The sequence below is a fragment of the Hyla sarda genome, unplaced genomic scaffold (assembly GCF_029499605.1).
Source record: "Hyla sarda isolate aHylSar1 unplaced genomic scaffold, aHylSar1.hap1 scaffold_185, whole genome shotgun sequence".
NCBI lineage: Eukaryota > Metazoa > Chordata > Amphibia > Anura > Hylidae > Hyla > Hyla sarda.
The window spans coordinates 20,297-37,859 of NW_026608499.1; the positions used below are offsets into that span (position 1 = coordinate 20,297).

Here is a 17,563-nt window from a genome sequence, read left to right on the forward strand (position 1 = left end):
CACTGGCTGACGCCATGCTCACAATCAAGCGCACCAAAGAGACACTAGGTCCCTAAGGCAAAGGGGGATCGCAACTCTACACTGAGGTGGGCCCCCTCCCCAATAGCAGCAAGGGACTTAAGCCCAACGAAGGGCGATGTCCCAGGGCCGAGGAGGGGGGTCTCAGAGCACCCACAAAAGCAGGAACCGGATCAGCCAAGGTATATCCCTATACCTTAGCCAAAAGGCCGAGAAGCGATAACCGTGAAAGGGGCGGGCCCAACAAGGTGCCCTTCATGGGCACTATCACTGCTTGCTGTCAGGGAGGCTGCCAGACAATTTTCCATGCACACTCTGGGCTGGGGGGCAGTCAACCACCAGTACACACAGCAGAACCTAAACCCATACCATTATTGCTAAGCAGCAAGACAGGGGCCCATTGCACTCCCACGGGGCCTTTTTAAATGCAATCCATAACCCGGATTTGCCAGGAACCCTTCTTACTCCTCCTACTTGCATGTGACACTGGGCTTAGGATCTGCATAGGAAACACACACACAAGCACACACCTACCTTTGTTGCCTGCAGATGCCTCCTTGGCTGTCCCCAAACGGTATCAAACCAACACCCACGGGAAGCTGTAAGCATAGAGGACATGCCTGCACCCCATTGGACTTACCTGTGTGGGTTAAACCCGGGTTATTTGACAACCTATGGCGGTGATGGTTCTGCTCAGGCAGAGCAGTGCTGATGCTCCTCATAAAGCTGTCGCTGCTGTGAAGGTTCTAGGTGACATCACAAATCCCTATGGTTACATACACAACAAAGCTGGGTTGTTGTTGTTTACACTCTGCAAGGCCTGTGGAAGTGAGTGACATCATAGCACTGTAGTTCTGAGGGTTCTAGATGGATGCAACAATCTCCTGTTGCTTCTATGAAGGCCATAATAGACGACATCACCAAACAGCTCCATAGTCACATACACAGCAAAGGAGAGATGTTGTTTACACCTAGTGATGTCAGTGGTATTGAGTGACATCACAGCACAGTGCTAAGGCTCCTGGGCCTGGACACAGCAGCGGCTGCAATATCTCAACGGAGAATACGTTTATATATATGTGTGTGTGTGCGCGTATATATATATATATATATATATATATATATATATATATTTCTCCGCCGAAATCACTTTTAAACCCATTTCCACCTTTTTTTCCCTTCTCTTCCTCTTACTTTTTTTTCACGTTTTTTTACGTTTTTCTCCTTTTCGCCTCTTTTCTGGGCGTATTATTCTTCTTTTTCTTCTTTTTTTTCGTCTAATGCATACCCCATCAGTGCAGCAATGCTTATTCAATACCGCCAGCAGATGGAGACACTGGGGGATAATTTTCTAAGGATTTATACTGATTTTTCCTGTCTGAATTTGTCGCACAGAAAGTTGCAGGCCAAATATGTGTGACATTTCTGCGACTTTAGCTTCTAGAGCATTTTTACAACATTATACATAGGTGCTGAATACATAAAAAGCGACTGTTCAGCGACAGACAAGTCGCATCGGCTGAAAGTAGGCCAGAATGTCAGTCCATGTTGGAGCAGGTTTAGATACAGTCTAAAGTATAGATCTCAAAGTCTGTGCACAGAATTTAGCAAGGGCCTCGCACCTTCTGATGCATCAGGTAGGTGCACAATAGCATAGCCTAACCCTCTGTACTTTGGTCTATATTGATGCGGGACATAGACAGCCAGCTGATGACCAATCCATTAGTGCAATGGATGGCTGGAAGCATTTGTCTTTGCCTTTGCAATACCACAGACGCAATGCATGGTCAATGTACAGCAATGACACACCTGTGTGAACAGCCAGGAGACCCCCCCCCCCCCCATGTTATGTTACATAGTTACATAGTTAGTACGGTCGAAAAAAGACATATGTCCATCAAGTTCAACCAGGGAATTAAGGGGTAGGGGTGTGGCGCGATATTGGGGAAGGGATGAGATTTTATATTTCTTCATAAGCATTAATCTTATTTTGTCAATTAGGAACATTCAGCACCCACCCGCTATCAAGGCAGCTGCCTATCATGTCATGCCCTACCTGCACAGGTGTGCTGGCTACTCAAATGATCCAATTAAGGAGGCCATTTAGTCAGCAGCAGCAGAAGTCCTGTGCCTGGACGCTCCAACAGCGGCCAGACACAAGCAGAAGCAGAAGCAGCAGAAGCAGCAGCAGCACCACCTTTTGTTTTTTGGCTGCAGCAGCAGCAAGGCCCACAGGGCTGGCTAGCTGGCTAGCCAGCAAGCAGGTAGCAATGAAAGTAGGAATCTTTCTTTTTAACCCTGTAAGGGGGTGGTGCACTGTACCCGAAGATACTGCCATATTGGGTCAATGCATAGGGCGACGGAAGCAAGCTTCGAAATCGGCCCCCGTTCTCAAAAATCCATTTAATATATGGTCCCCAGATAGGGGACGTAACAGATATTAAACTGATAAGAACAGATACTACACTTGATCTTAGCCAAAAGGCCGAGAAGCGATAACCGTGAAAGGGGCGGGCCCAACAAGGTGCCCTTCATGGGCACTATCACTGCTTGCTGTCAGGGAGGCTGCCAGACAATTTTCCATGCACACTCTGGGCTGGGGGGCAGTCAACCACCAGTACACACAGCAGAACCTAAACCCATACCATTATTGCTAAGCAGCAAGACAGGGGCCCATTGCACTCCCACGGGGCCTTTTTAAATGCAATCCATAACCCGGATTTGCCAGGAACCCTTCTTACTCCTCCTACTTGCATGTGACACTGGGCTTAGGATCTGCATAGGAAACACACACACAAGCACACACCTACCTTTGTTGCCTGCAGATGCCTCCTTGGCTGTCCCCAAACGGTATCAAACCAACACCCACGGGAAGCTGTAAGCATAGAGGACATGCCTGCACCCCATTGGACTTACCTGTGTGGGTTAAACCCGGGTTATTTGACAACCTATGGCGGTGATGGTTCTGCTCAGGCAGAGCAGTGCTGATGCTCCTCATAAAGCTGTCGCTGCTGTGAAGGTTCTAGGTGACATCACAAATCCCTATGGTTACATACACAACAAAGCTGGGTTGTTGTTGTTTACACTCTGCAAGGCCTGTGGAAGTGAGTGACATCATAGCACTGTAGTTCTGAGGGTTCTAGATGGATGCAACAATCTCCTGTTGCTTCTATGAAGGCCATAATAGACGACATCACCAAACAGCTCCATAGTCACATACACAGCAAAGGAGAGATGTTGTTTACACCTAGTGATGTCAGTGGTATTGAGTGACATCACAGCACAGTGCTAAGGCTCCTGGGCCTGGACACAGCAGCGGCTGCAATATCTCAACGGAGAATACGTTTATATATATGTGTGTGTGTGCGCGTATATATATATATATATATATATATATATATATATATATATATATATATATTTCTCCGCCGAAATCACTTTTAAACCCATTTCCACCTTTTTTTCCCTTCTCTTCCTCTTACTTTTTTTTCACGTTTTTTTACGTTTTTCTCCTTTTCGCCTCTTTTCTGGGCGTATTATTCTTCTTTTTCTTCTTTTTTTTCGTCTAATGCATACCCCATCAGTGCAGCAATGCTTATTCAATACCGCCAGCAGATGGAGACACTGGGGGATAATTTTCTAAGGATTTATACTGATTTTTCCTGTCTGAATTTGTCGCACAGAAAGTTGCAGGCCAAATATGTGTGACATTTCTGCGACTTTAGCTTCTAGAGCATTTTTACAACATTATACATAGGTGCTGAATACATAAAAAGCGACTGTTCAGCGACAGACAAGTCGCATCGGCTGAAAGTAGGCCAGAATGTCAGTCCATGTTGGAGCAGGTTTAGATACAGTCTAAAGTATAGATCTCAAAGTCTGTGCACAGAATTTAGCAAGGGCCTCGCACCTTCTGATGCATCAGGTAGGTGCACAATAGCATAGCCTAACCCTCTGTACTTTGGTCTATATTGATGCGGGACATAGACAGCCAGCTGATGACCAATCCATTAGTGCAATGGATGGCCGGAAGCATTTGTCTTTGCCTTTGCAATACCACAGAAGCAATGCATGGTCAATGTACAGCAATGACACACCTGTGTGAACAGCCAGGAGACCCCCCCCCATGTTATGTTACATAGTTACATAGTTAGTACGGTCGAAAAAAGACATATGTCCATCAAGTTCAACCAGGGAATTAAGGGGTAGGGGTGTGGCGCGATATTGGGGAAGGGATGAGATTTTATATTTCTTCATAAGCATTAATCTTATTTTGTCAATTAGGAACATTCAGCACCCACCCGCTATCAAGGCAGCTGCCTATCATGTCATGCCCTACCTGCACAGGTGTGCTGGCTACTCAAATGATCCAATTAAGGAGGCCATTTAGTCAGCAGCAGCAGAAGTCCTGTGCCTGGACGCTCCAACAGCGGCCAGACACAAGCAGAAGCAGAAGCAGCAGAAGCAGCAGCAGCACCACCTTTTGTTTTTTGGCTGCAGCAGCAGCAAGGCCCACAGGGCTGGCTAGCTGGCTAGCCAGCAAGCAGGTAGCAATGAAAGTAGGAATCTTTCTTTTTAACCCTGTAAGGGGGTGGTGCACTGTACCCGAAGATACTGCCATATCGGGTCAATGCATAGGGCGACGGAAGCAAGCTTCGAAATCGGCCCCCGTTCTCAAAAATCCATTTAATATATGGTCCCCAGATAGGGGACGTATCAGATATTAAACTGATAAGAACAGATTTTTTTTTAAGTTAGCCCTCAGAAACTCAATCAGAGTTCCAAGATCTTATTTGAACTCGATTGTTGCTCATCATCAGGTAACCCATTTTTTTATTTCTTCTTAACACTAATGACCACAAAATAAAATCAATAAAAAAGATTTAACCAGAAAAAAAAAACACACATTTACAATAACAAACAAACATTGCTTTCACCAGTAATTAATCAGAGAGACATTCCATTTCTCCAGGCATATACCATTAGGAAATCTATCATTCCACGGTTTATCGTTCCTCTTATCATCTGTCTTTTTACCGGAAGTCCCAACCAAGATGGAACTTTATAAGTGTCCAAAAATCTGTCCATATCAGCTTGAAATGAAAAATACACTTTGTCTCTAGCTTCCTCGTACCGATTTTCATATTTCGACCTTAGTTCCATTAAATCCATATCAAATGGTCTTCTTTCCTTTTTTGGCATATTTTCCAACATGCCATCCAAAACACCTCCAAATTCCATTGGTACATAAACCTCTTCTTTCTTTTTCTTTTCTTCAGCCACTTTTCTGGCTGGAACTTCCTCCAACTCAGGTTCTCCAATTTCTTCTTCTTCCCTACTCCTTTTAGCTGCTGTTTCCTTTTTCGTTGTTTGTTTCTTGGGACATACATTTACCAGGTGATCTTCATCACCGCACAGATGACACTTCTTTTTTTTGTTGTTGTTGCAGGTGTCTGCTTCATGACCTCCCTCCTGGCACTTATAGCACCATGAGTGAGTACATAGGTCTTTCCCGTGCCCGTATTGTTTACATTTACGGCAAAATTCCTCCATCCCTGAATAGAACAAGTCACCATTGACCGATCCAATTTTGAATCGCCCAGGTGGATAAATCACTTTACCGTCAGGTTCCTTTTTAAATTTAACTTTAAATTTCCATTTTGTAGTCCATAGGCCATATTGGTTCAGGACTTTTCCCTTTGACAGAATATTGTCACAGAATCTAGAAAGAAAAGTCTCAATGTCTTTTTCCAGTATATATGGGCTATACATCCGTACCGTCAATATTTTCTCCTGGTTCGGAAAATGCGGGGTCACCTCCACACCCTCCAAAACTGGATTGGCCTTCTTTTGCTGGTACTTGCTGCAAAAAAAATTAAAGTCCTCTTCAGAAGCCAATATAACATCGTAGTGTCCATTTCTTGGGAATTCAAGCATAGACAGGATTTGTTCCTTCTTAATTTCCAGCAACTTGAATAAGATCTCCTCGACCACGAAACCTAATCCTTTTCCTCTCTTGCAGGTATCCAATAAGGAAATCCGAACTCCATTTCTGAGCTTAGCATACTCAGGGATGCCTTCTGATGATGCTCCACTTGATCCAGCCATGTCCATCAGGATAAACACCTCCCCCACTGTAAGCAGGTAGGTGGTGGTGATCGCTCCCCGTTGTCTGGGGACTAAGCCGGCTCCCTAATAGCAGCAGGGGGGTGAAGTCCCTCCGTTAAGAAGGACGATCCCCCCAGGCAAAGGAGCCGGGTACCCCAGACACCCTCTGGCCAGACCAAGTGAGCAGAACTACACTTGATCTTAGCCAAAAGGCCGAGAAGCGATAACCGTGAAAGGGGCGGGCCCAACAAGGTGCCCTTCATGGGCACTATCACTGCTTGCTGTCAGGGAGGCTGCCAGACAATTTTCCATGCACACTCTGGGCTGGGGGGCAGTCAACCACCAGTACACACAGCAGAACCTAAACCCATACCATTATTGCTAAGCAGCAAGACAGGGGCCCATTGCACTCCCACGGGGCCTTTTTAAATGCAATCCATAACCCGGATTTGCCAGGAACCCTTCTTACTCCTCCTACTTGCATGTGACACTGGGCTTAGGATCTGCATAGGAAACACACACACAAGCACACACCTACCTTTGTTGCCTGCAGATGCCTCCTTGGCTGTCCCCAAACGGTATCAAACCAACACCCACGGGAAGCTGTAAGCATAGAGGACATGCCTGCACCCCATTGGACTTACCTGTGTGGGTTAAACCCGGGTTATTTGACAACCTATGGCGGTGATGGTTCTGCTCAGGCAGAGCAGTGCTGATGCTCCTCATAAAGCTGTCGCTGCTGTGAAGGTTCTAGGTGACATCACAAATCCCTATGGTTACATACACAACAAAGCTGGGTTGTTGTTGTTTACACTCTGCAAGGCCTGTGGAAGTGAGTGACATCATAGCACTGTAGTTCTGAGGGTTCTAGATGGATGCAACAATCTCCTGTTGCTTCTATGAAGGCCATAATAGACGACATCACCAAACAGCTCCATAGTCACATACACAGCAAAGGAGAGATGTTGTTTACACCTAGTGATGTCAGTGGTATTGAGTGACATCACAGCACAGTGCTAAGGCTCCTGGGCCTGGACACAGCAGCGGCTGCAATATCTCAACGGAGAATACGTTTATATATATGTGTGTGTGTGCGCATATATATATATATATATATATATATATATATATATATATATTTCTCCGCCGAAATCACTTTTAAACCCATTTCCACCTTTTTTTCCCTTCTCTTCCTCTTACTTTTTTTTCACGTTTTTTTACGTTTTTCTCCTTTTCGCCTCTTTTCTGGGCGTATTATTCTTCTTTTTCTTCTTTTTTTTCGTCTAATGCATACCCCATCAGTGCAGCAATGCTTATTCAATACCGCCAGCAGATGGAGACACTGGGGGATAATTTTCTAAGGATTTATACTGATTTTTCCTGTCTGAATTTGTCGCACAGAAAGTTGCAGGCCAAATATGTGTGACATTTCTGCGACTTTAGCTTCTAGAGCATTTTTACAACATTATACATAGGTGCTGAATACATAAAAAGCGACTGTTCAGCGACAGACAAGTCGCATCGGCTGAAAGTAGGCCAGAATGTCAGTCCATGTTGGAGCAGGTTTAGATACAGTCTAAAGTATAGATCTCAAAGTCTGTGCACAGAATTTAGCAAGGGCCTCGCACCTTCTGATGCATCAGGTAGGTGCACAATAGCATAGCCTAACCCTCTGTACTTTGGTCTATATTGATGCGGGACATAGACAGCCAGCTGATGACCAATCCATTAGTGCAATGGATGGCTGGAAGCATTTGTCTTTGCCTTTGCAATACCACAGAAGCAATGCATGGTCAATGTACAGCAATGACACACCTGTGTGAACAGCCAGGAGACCCCCCCCCCCCATGTTATGTTACATAGTTACATAGTTAGTACGGTCGAAAAAAGACATATGTCCATCAAGTTCAACCAGGGAATTAAGGGGTAGGGGTGTGGCGCGATATTGGGGAAGGGATGAGATTTTATATTTCTTCATAAGCATTAATCTTATTTTGTCAATTAGGAACATTCAGCACCCACCCGCTATCAAGGCAGCTGCCTATCATGTCATGCCCTACCTGCACAGGTGTGCTGGCTACTCAAATGATCCAATTAAGGAGGCCATTTAGTCAGCAGCAGCAGAAGTCCTGTGCCTGGACGCTCCAACAGCGGCCAGACACAAGCAGAAGCAGAAGCAGCAGAAGCAGCAGCAGCACCACCTTTTGTTTTTTGGCTGCAGCAGCAGCAAGGCCCACAGGGCTGGCTAGCTGGCTAGCCAGCAAGCAGGTAGCAATGAAAGTAGGAATCTTTCTTTTTAACCCTGTAAGGGGGTGGTGCACTGTACCCGAAGATACTGCCATATCGGGTCAATGCATAGGGCGACGGAAGCAAGCTTCGAAATCAGCCCCCGTTCTCAAAAATCCATTTAATATATGGTCCCCAGAAAGGGGACGTATCAGATATTAAACTGATAAGAACAGATACTACACTTGATCTTAGCCAAAAGGCCGAGAAGCGATAACCGTGAAAGGGGCGGGCCCAACAAGGTGCCCTTCATGGGCACTATCACTGCTTGCTGTCAGGGAGGCTGCCAGACAATTTTCCATGCACACTCTGGGCTGGGGGGCAGTCAACCACCAGTACACACAGCAGAACCTAAACCCATACCATTATTGCTAAGCAGCAAGACAGGGGCCCATTGCACTCCCACGGGGCCTTTTTAAATGCAATCCATAACCCGGATTTGCCAGGAACCCTTCTTACTCCTCCTACTTGCATGTGACACTGGGCTTAGGATCTGCATAGGAAACACACACACAAGCACACACCTACCTTTGTTGCCTGCAGATGCCTCCTCGGCTGTCCCCAAACGGTATCAAACCAACACCCACGGGAAGCTGTAAGCATAGAGGACATGCCTGCACCCCATTGGACTTACCTGTGTGGGTTAAACCCGGGTTATTTGACAACCTATGGCGGTGATGGTTCTGCTCAGGCAGAGCAGTGCTGATGCTCCTCATAAAGCTGTCGCTGCTGTGAAGGTTCTAGGTGATATCACAAATCCCTATGGTTACATACACAACAAAGCTGGGTTGTTGTTGTTTACACTCTGCAAGGCCTGTGGAAGTGAGTGACATCATAGCACTGTAGTTCTGAGGGTTCTAGATGGATGCAACAATCTCCTGTTGCTTCTATGAAGGCCATAATAGACGACATCACCAAACAGCTCCATAGTCACATACACAGCAAAGGAGAGATGTTGTTTACACCTAGTGATGTCAGTGGTATTGAGTGACATCACAGCACAGTGCTAAGGCTCCTGGGCCTGGACACAGCAGCGGCTGCAATATCTCAACGGAGAATACGTTTATATATATGTGTGTGTGTGCGCGTATATATATATATATATATATATATATATATATATATATATATATATATTTCTCCGCCGAAATCACTTTTAAACCCATTTCCACCTTTTTTTCCCTTCTCTTCCTCTTACTTTTTTTTCACGTTTTTTTACGTTTTTCTCCTTTTCGCCTCTTTTCTGGGCGTATTATTCTTCTTTTTCTTCTTTTTTTTCGTCTAATGCATACCCCATCAGTGCAGCAATGCTTATTCAATACCGCCAGCAGATGGAGACACTGGGGGATAATTTTCTAAGGATTTATACTGATTTTTCCTGTCTGAATTTGTCGCACAGAAAGTTGCAGGCCAAATATGTGTGACATTTCTGCGACTTTAGCTTCTAGAGCATTTTTACAACATTATACATAGGTGCTGAATACATAAAAAGCGACTGTTCAGCGACAGACAAGTCGCATCGGCTGAAAGTAGGCCAGAATGTCAGTCCATGTTGGAGCAGGTTTAGATACAGTCTAAAGTATAGATCTCAAAGTCTGTGCACAGAATTTAGCAAGGGCCTCGCACCTTCTGATGCATCAGGTAGGTGCACAATAGCATAGCCTAACCCTCTGTACTTTGGTCTATATTGATGCGGGACATAGACAGCCAGCTGATGACCAATCCATTAGTGCAATGGATGGCTGGAAGCATTTGTCTTTGCCTTTGCAATACCACAGAAGCAATGCATGGTCAATGTACAGCAATGACACACCTGTGTGAACAGCCAGGAGACCCCCCCCCCCTCCCCCCCCCATGTTATGTTACATAGTTACATAGTTAGTACGGTCGAAAAAAGACATATGTCCATCAAGTTCAACCAGGGAATTAAGGGGTAGGGGTGTGGCGCGATATTGGGGAAGGGATGAGATTTTATATTTCTTCATAAGCATTAATCTTATTTTGTCAATTAGGAACATTCAGCACCCACCCGCTATCAAGGCAGCTGCCTATCATGTCATGCCCTACCTGCACAGGTGTGCTGGCTACTCAAATGATCCAATTAAGGAGGCCATTTAGTCAGCAGCAGCAGAAGTCCTGTGCCTGGACGCTCCAACAGCGGCCAGACACAAGCAGAAGCAGAAGCAGCAGAAGCAGCAGCAGCACCACCTTTTGTTTTTTGGCTGCAGCAGCAGCAAGGCCCACAGGGCTGGCTAGCTGGCTAGCCAGCAAGCAGGTAGCAATGAAAGTAGGAATCTTTCTTTTTAACCCTGTAAGGGGGTGGTGCACTGTACCCGAAGATACTGCCATATCGGGTCAATGCATAGGGCGACGGAAGCAAGCTTCGAAATCGGCCCCCGTTCTCAAAAATCCATTTAATATATGGTCCCCAGATAGGGGACGTATCAGATATTAAACTGATAAGAACAGATACTACACTTGATCTTAGCCAAAAGGCCGAGAAGCGATAACCGTGAAAGGGGCGGGCCCAACAAGGTGCCCTTCATGGGCACTATCACTGCTTGCTGTCAGGGAGGCTGCCAGACAATTTTCCATGCACACTCTGGGCTGGGGGGCAGTCAACCACCAGTACACACAGCAGAACCTAAACCCATACCATTATTGCTAAGCAGCAAGACAGGGGCCCATTGCACTCCCACGGGGCCTTTTTAAATGCAATCCATAACCCGGATTTGCCAGGAACCCTTCTTACTCCTCCTACTTGCATGTGACACTGGGCTTAGGATCTGCATAGGAAACACACACACAAGCACACACCTACCTTTGTTGCCTGCAGATGCCTCCTTGGCTGTCCCCAAACGGTATCAAACCAACACCCACGGGAAGCTGTAAGCATAGAGGACATGCCTGCACCCCATTGGACTTACCTGTGTGGGTTAAACCCGGGTTATTTGACAACCTATGGCGGTGATGGTTCTGCTCAGGCAGAGCAGTGCTGATGCTCCTCATAAAGCTGTCGCTGCTGTGAAGGTTCTAGGTGACATCACAAATCCCTATGGTTACATACACAACAAAGCTGGGTTGTTGTTGTTTACACTCTGCAAGGCCTGTGGAAGTGAGTGACATCATAGCACTGTAGTTCTGAGGGTTCTAGATGGATGCAACAATCTCCTGTTGCTTCTATGAAGGCCATAATAGACGACATCACCAAACAGCTCCATAGTCACATACACAGCAAAGGAGAGATGTTGTTTACACCTAGTGATGTCAGTGGTATTGAGTGACATCACAGCACAGTGCTAAGGCTCCTGGGCCTGGACACAGCAGCGGCTGCAATATCTCAACGGAGAATACGTTTATATATATGTGTGTGTGTGCGCGTATATATATATATATATATATATATATATATATATATATATATATATATTTCTCCGCCGAAATCACTTTTAAACCCATTTCCACCTTTTTTTCCCTTCTCTTCCTCTTACTTTTTTTTCACGTTTTTTTACGTTTTTCTCCTTTTCGCCTCTTTTCTGGGCGTATTATTCTTCTTTTTCTTCTTTTTTTTCGTCTAATGCATACCCCATCAGTGCAGCAATGCTTATTCAATACCGCCAGCAGATGGAGACACTGGGGGATAATTTTCTAAGGATTTATACTGATTTTTCCTGTCTGAATTTGTCGCACAGAAAGTTGCAGGCCAAATATGTGTGACATTTCTGCGACTTTAGCTTCTAGAGCATTTTTACAACATTATACATAGGTGCTGAATACATAAAAAGCGACTGTTCAGCGACAGACAAGTCGCATCGGCTGAAAGTAGGCCAGAATGTCAGTCCATGTTGGAGCAGGTTTAGATACAGTCTAAAGTATAGATCTCAAAGTCTGTGCACAGAATTTAGCAAGGGCCTCGCACCTTCTGATGCATCAGGTAGGTGCACAATAGCATAGCCTAACCCTCTGTACTTTGGTCTATATTGATGCGGGACATAGACAGCCAGCTGATGACCAATCCATTAGTGCAATGGATGGCTGGAAGCATTTGTCTTTGCCTTTGCAATACCACAGAAGCAATGCATGGTCAATGTACAGCAATGACACACCTGTGTGAACAGCCAGGAGACCCCCCCCCCCCCCCCATGTTATGTTACATAGTTACATAGTTAGTACGGTCGAAAAAAGACATATGTCCATCAAGTTCAACCAGGGAATTAAGGGGTAGGGGTGTGGCGCGATATTGGGGAAGGGATGAGATTTTATATTTCTTCATAAGCATTAATCTTATTTTGTCAATTAGGAACATTCAGCACCCACCCGCTATCAAGGCAGCTGCCTATCATGTCATGCCCTACCTGCACAGGTGTGCTGGCTACTCAAATGATCCAATTAAGGAGGCCATTTAGTCAGCAGCAGCAGAAGTCCTGTGCCTGGACGCTCCAACAGCGGCCAGACACAAGCAGAAGCAGAAGCAGCAGAAGCAGCAGCAGCACCACCTTTTGTTTTTTGGCTGCAGCAGCAGCAAGGCCCACAGGGCTGGCTAGCTGGCTAGCCAGCAAGCAGGTAGCAATGAAAGTAGGAATCTTTCTTTTTAACCCTGTAAGGGGGTGGTGCACTGTACCCGAAGATACTGCCATATCGGGTCAATGCATAGGGCGACGGAAGCAAGCTTCGAAATCGGCCCCCGTTCTCAAAAATCCATTTAATATATGGTCCCCAGATAGGGGACGTATCAGATATTAAACTGATAAGAACAGATACTACACTTGATCTTAGCCAAAAGGCCGAGAAGCGATAACCGTGAAAGGGGCGGGCCCAACAAGGTGCCCTTCATGGGCACTATCACTGCTTGCTGTCAGGGAGGCTGCCAGACAATTTTCCATGCACACTCTGGGCTGGGGGGCAGTCAACCACCAGTACACACAGCAGAACCTAAACCCATACCATTATTGCTAAGCAGCAAGACAGGGGCCCATTGCACTCCCACGGGGCCTTTTTAAATGCAATCCATAACCCGGATTTGCCAGGAACCCTTCTTACTCCTCCTACTTGCATGTGACACTGGGCTTAGGATCTGCATAGGAAACACACACACAAGCACACACCTACCTTTGTTGCCTGCAGATGCCTCCTTGGCTGTCCCCAAACGGTATCAAACCAACACCCACGGGAAGCTGTAAGCATAGAGGACATGCCTGCACCCCATTGGACTTACCTGTGTGGGTTAAACCCGGGTTATTTGACAACCTATGGCGGTGATGGTTCTGCTCAGGCAGAGCAGTGCTGATGCTCCTCATAAAGCTGTCGCTGCTGTGAAGGTTCTAGGTGACATCACAAATCCCTATGGTTACATACACAACAAAGCTGGGTTGTTGTTGTTTACACTCTGCAAGGCCTGTGGAAGTGAGTGACATCATAGCACTGTAGTTCTGAGGGTTCTAGATGGATGCAACAATCTCCTGTTGCTTCTATGAAGGCCATAATAGACGACATCACCAAACAGCTCCATAGTCACATACACAGCAAAGGAGAGATGTTGTTTACACCTAGTGATGTCAGTGGTATTGAGTGACATCACAGCACAGTGCTAAGGCTCCTGGGCCTGGACACAGCAGCGGCTGCAATATCTCAACGGAGAATACGTTTATATATATGTGTGTGTGTGTGCGCGTATATATATATATATATATATATATATATATATATATATATATATATATTTCTCCGCCGAAATCACTTTTAAACCCATTTCCACCTTTTTTTCCCTTCTCTTCCTCTTACTTTTTTTTCACGTTTTTTTACGTTTTTCTCCTTTTCGCCTCTTTTCTGGGCGTATTATTCTTCTTTTTCTTCTTTTTTTTCGTCTAATGCATACCCCATCAGTGCAGCAATGCTTATTCAATACCGCCAGCAGATGGAGACACTGGGGGATAATTTTCTAAGGATTTATACTGATTTTTCCTGTCTGAATTTGTCGCACAGAAAGTTGCAGGCCAAATATGTGTGACATTTCTGCGACTTTAGCTTCTAGAGCATTTTTACAACATTATACATAGGTGCTGAATACATAAAAAGCGACTGTTCAGCGACAGACAAGTCGCATCGGCTGAAAGTAGGCCAGAATGTCAGTCCATGTTGGAGCAGGTTTAGATACAGTCTAAAGTATAGATCTCAAAGTCTGTGCACAGAATTTAGCAAGGGCCTCGCACCTTCTGATGCATCAGGTAGGTGCACAATAGCATAGCCTAACCCTCTGTACTTTGGTCTATATTGATGCGGGACATAGACAGCCAGCTGATGACCAATCCATTAGTGCAATGGATGGCTGGAAGCATTTGTCTTTGCCTTTGCAATACCACAGAAGCAATGCATGGTCAATGTACAGCAATGACACACCTGTGTGAACAGCCAGGAGACCCCCCCCCATGTTATGTTACATAGTTACATAGTTAGTACGGTCGAAAAAAGACATATGTCCATCAAGTTCAACCAGGGAATTAAGGGGTAGGGGTGTGGCGCGATATTGGGGAAGGGATGAGATTTTATATTTCTTCATAAGCATTAATCTTATTTTGTCAATTAGGAACATTCAGCACCCACCCGCTATCAAGGCAGCTGCCTATCATGTCATGCCCTACCTGCACAGGTGTGCTGGCTACTCAAATGATCCAATTAAGGAGGCCATTTAGTCAGCAGCAGCAGAAGTCCTGTGCCTGGACGCTCCAACAGCGGCCAGACACAAGCAGAAGCAGAAGCAGCAGAAGCAGCAGCAGCACCACCTTTTGTTTTTTGGCTGCAGCAGCAGCAAGGCCCACAGGGCTGGCTAGCTGGCTAGCCAGCAAGCAGGTAGCAATGAAAGTAGGAATCTTTCTTTTTAACCCTGTAAGGGGGTGGTGCACTGTACCCGAAGATACTGCCATATCGGGTCAATGCATAGGGCGACGGAAGCAAGCTTCGAAATCGGCCCCCGTTCTCAAAAATCCATTTAATATATGGTCCCCAGATAGGGGACGTATCAGATATTAAACTGATAAGAACAGATACTACACTTGATCTTAGCCAAAAGGCCGAGAAGCGATAACCGTGAAAGGGGCGGGCCCAACAAGGTGCCCTTCATGGGCACTATCACTGCTTGCTGTCAGGGAGGCTGCCAGACAATTTTCCATGCACACTCTGGGCTGGGGGGCAGTCAACCACCAGTACACACAGCAGAACCTAAACCCATACCATTATTGCTAAGCAGCAAGACAGGGGCCCATTGCACTCCCACGGGGCCTTTTTAAATGCAATCCATAACCCGGATTTGCCAGGAACCCTTCTTACTCCTCCTACTTGCATGTGACACTGGGCTTAGGATCTGCATAGGAAACACACACACAAGCACACACCTACCTTTGTTGCCTGCAGATGCCTCCTTGGCTGTCCCCAAACGGTATCAAACCAACACCCACGGGAAGCTGTAAGCATAGAGGACATGCCTGCACCCCATTGGACTTACCTGTGTGGGTTAAACCCGGGTTATTTGACAACCTATGGCGGTGATGGTTCTGCTCAGGCAGAGCAGTGCTGATGCTCCTCATAAAGCTGTCGCTGCTGTGAAGGTTCTAGGTGACATCACAAATCCCTATGGTTACATACACAACAAAGCTGGGTTGTTGTTGTTTACACTCTGCAAGGCCTGTGGAAGTGAGTGACATCATAGCACTGTAGTTCTGAGGGTTCTAGATGGATGCAACAATCTCCTGTTGCTTCTATGAAGGCCATAATAGACGACATCACCAAACAGCTCCATAGTCACATACACAGCAAAGGAGAGATGTTGTTTACACCTAGTGATGTCAGTGGTATTGAGTGACATCACAGCACAGTGCTAAGGCTCCTGGGCCTGGACACAGCAGCGGCTGCAATATCTCAACTGAGAATACGTTTATATATATGTGTGTGTGTGCGCGTATATATATATATATATATATATATATATATATATATATATATTTCTCCGCCGAAATCACTTTTAAACCCATTTCCACCTTTTTTTCCCTTCTCTTCCTCTTACTTTTTTTTCACGTTTTTTAACGTTTTTCTCCTTTTCGCCTCTTTTCTGGGCGTATTATTCTTCTTTTTCTTCTTTTTTTTCGTCTAATGCATACCCCATCAGTGCAGCAATGCTTATTCAATACCGCCAGCAGATGGAGACACTGGGGGATAATTTTCTAAGGATTTATACTGATTTTTCCTGTCTGAATTTGTCGCACAGAAAGTTGCAGGCCAAATATGTGTGACATTTCTGCGACTTTAGCTTCTAGAGCATTTTTACAACATTATACATAGGTGCTGAATACATAAAAAGCGACTGTTCAGCGACAGACAAGTCGCATCGGCTGAAAGTAGGCCAGAATGTCAGTCCATGTTGGAGCAGGTTTAGATACAGTCTAAAGTATAGATCTCAAAGTCTGTGCACAGAATTTAGCAAGGGCCTCGCACCTTCTGATGCATCAGGTAGGTGCACAATAGCATAGCCTAACCCTCTGTACTTTGGTCTATATTGATGCGGGACATAGACAGCCAGCTGATGACCAATCCATTAGTGCAATGGATGGCTGGAAGCATTTGTCTTTGCCTTTGCAATACCACAGAAGCAATGCATGGTCAATGTACAGCAATGACACACCTGTGTGAACAGCCAGGAGACCCCCCCCCCCCCATGTTATGTTACATAGTTACATAGTTAGTACGGTCGAAAAAAGACATATGTCCATCAAGTTCAACCAGGGAATTAAGGGGTAGGGGTGTGGCGCGATATTGGGGAAGGGATGAGATTTTATATTTCTTCATAAGCATTAATCTTATTTTGTCAATTAGGAACATTCAGCACCCACCCGCTATCAAGGCAGCTGCCTATCATGTCATGCCCTACCTGCACAGGTGTGCTGGCTACTCAAATGATCCAATTAAGGAGGCCATTTAGTCAGCAGCAGCAGAAGTCCTGTGCCTGGACGCTCCAACAGCGGCCAGACACAAGCGGAAGCAGAAGCAGCAGAAGCAGCAGCAGCACCACCTTTTGTTTTTTGGCTGCAGCAGCAGCAAGGCCCACAGGGCTGGCTAGCTGGCTAGCCAGCAAGCAGGTAGCAATGAAAGTAGGAATCTTTCT

General features: G+C 45.7%; 6 non-coding genes across 6 annotated transcripts; all 6 read right to left on the reverse strand.

The window, feature by feature from the left end:
- Positions 1–2,324: 2,324 nt before the first annotated feature.
- Positions 2,325–2,515, reverse strand: LOC130314893 (U2 spliceosomal RNA). The gene has a single exon (XR_008862507.1). It is a non-coding gene; the product is annotated as a U2 spliceosomal RNA (small nuclear RNA).
- Positions 2,516–4,607: 2,092 nt separating this feature from the next.
- LOC130314901 (U2 spliceosomal RNA) lies at positions 4,608–4,792 on the reverse strand. The gene has a single exon (XR_008862510.1). It is a non-coding gene; the product is annotated as a U2 spliceosomal RNA (small nuclear RNA).
- A 3,644-nt stretch (positions 4,793–8,436) lies between these two features.
- Positions 8,437–8,627, reverse strand: LOC130314872 (U2 spliceosomal RNA). Its single transcript, XR_008862488.1, has one exon. It is a non-coding gene; the product is annotated as a U2 spliceosomal RNA (small nuclear RNA).
- A 2,102-nt stretch (positions 8,628–10,729) lies between these two features.
- Positions 10,730–10,920, reverse strand: LOC130314818 (U2 spliceosomal RNA). Its single transcript, XR_008862439.1, has one exon. It is a non-coding gene; the product is annotated as a U2 spliceosomal RNA (small nuclear RNA).
- A 2,097-nt stretch (positions 10,921–13,017) lies between these two features.
- LOC130314830 (U2 spliceosomal RNA) lies at positions 13,018–13,208 on the reverse strand. The gene has a single exon (XR_008862450.1). It is a non-coding gene; the product is annotated as a U2 spliceosomal RNA (small nuclear RNA).
- A 2,092-nt stretch (positions 13,209–15,300) lies between these two features.
- Positions 15,301–15,491, reverse strand: LOC130314842 (U2 spliceosomal RNA). Its single transcript, XR_008862461.1, has one exon. It is a non-coding gene; the product is annotated as a U2 spliceosomal RNA (small nuclear RNA).
- Between the last annotated feature and the right edge of the window lie 2,072 nt (positions 15,492–17,563).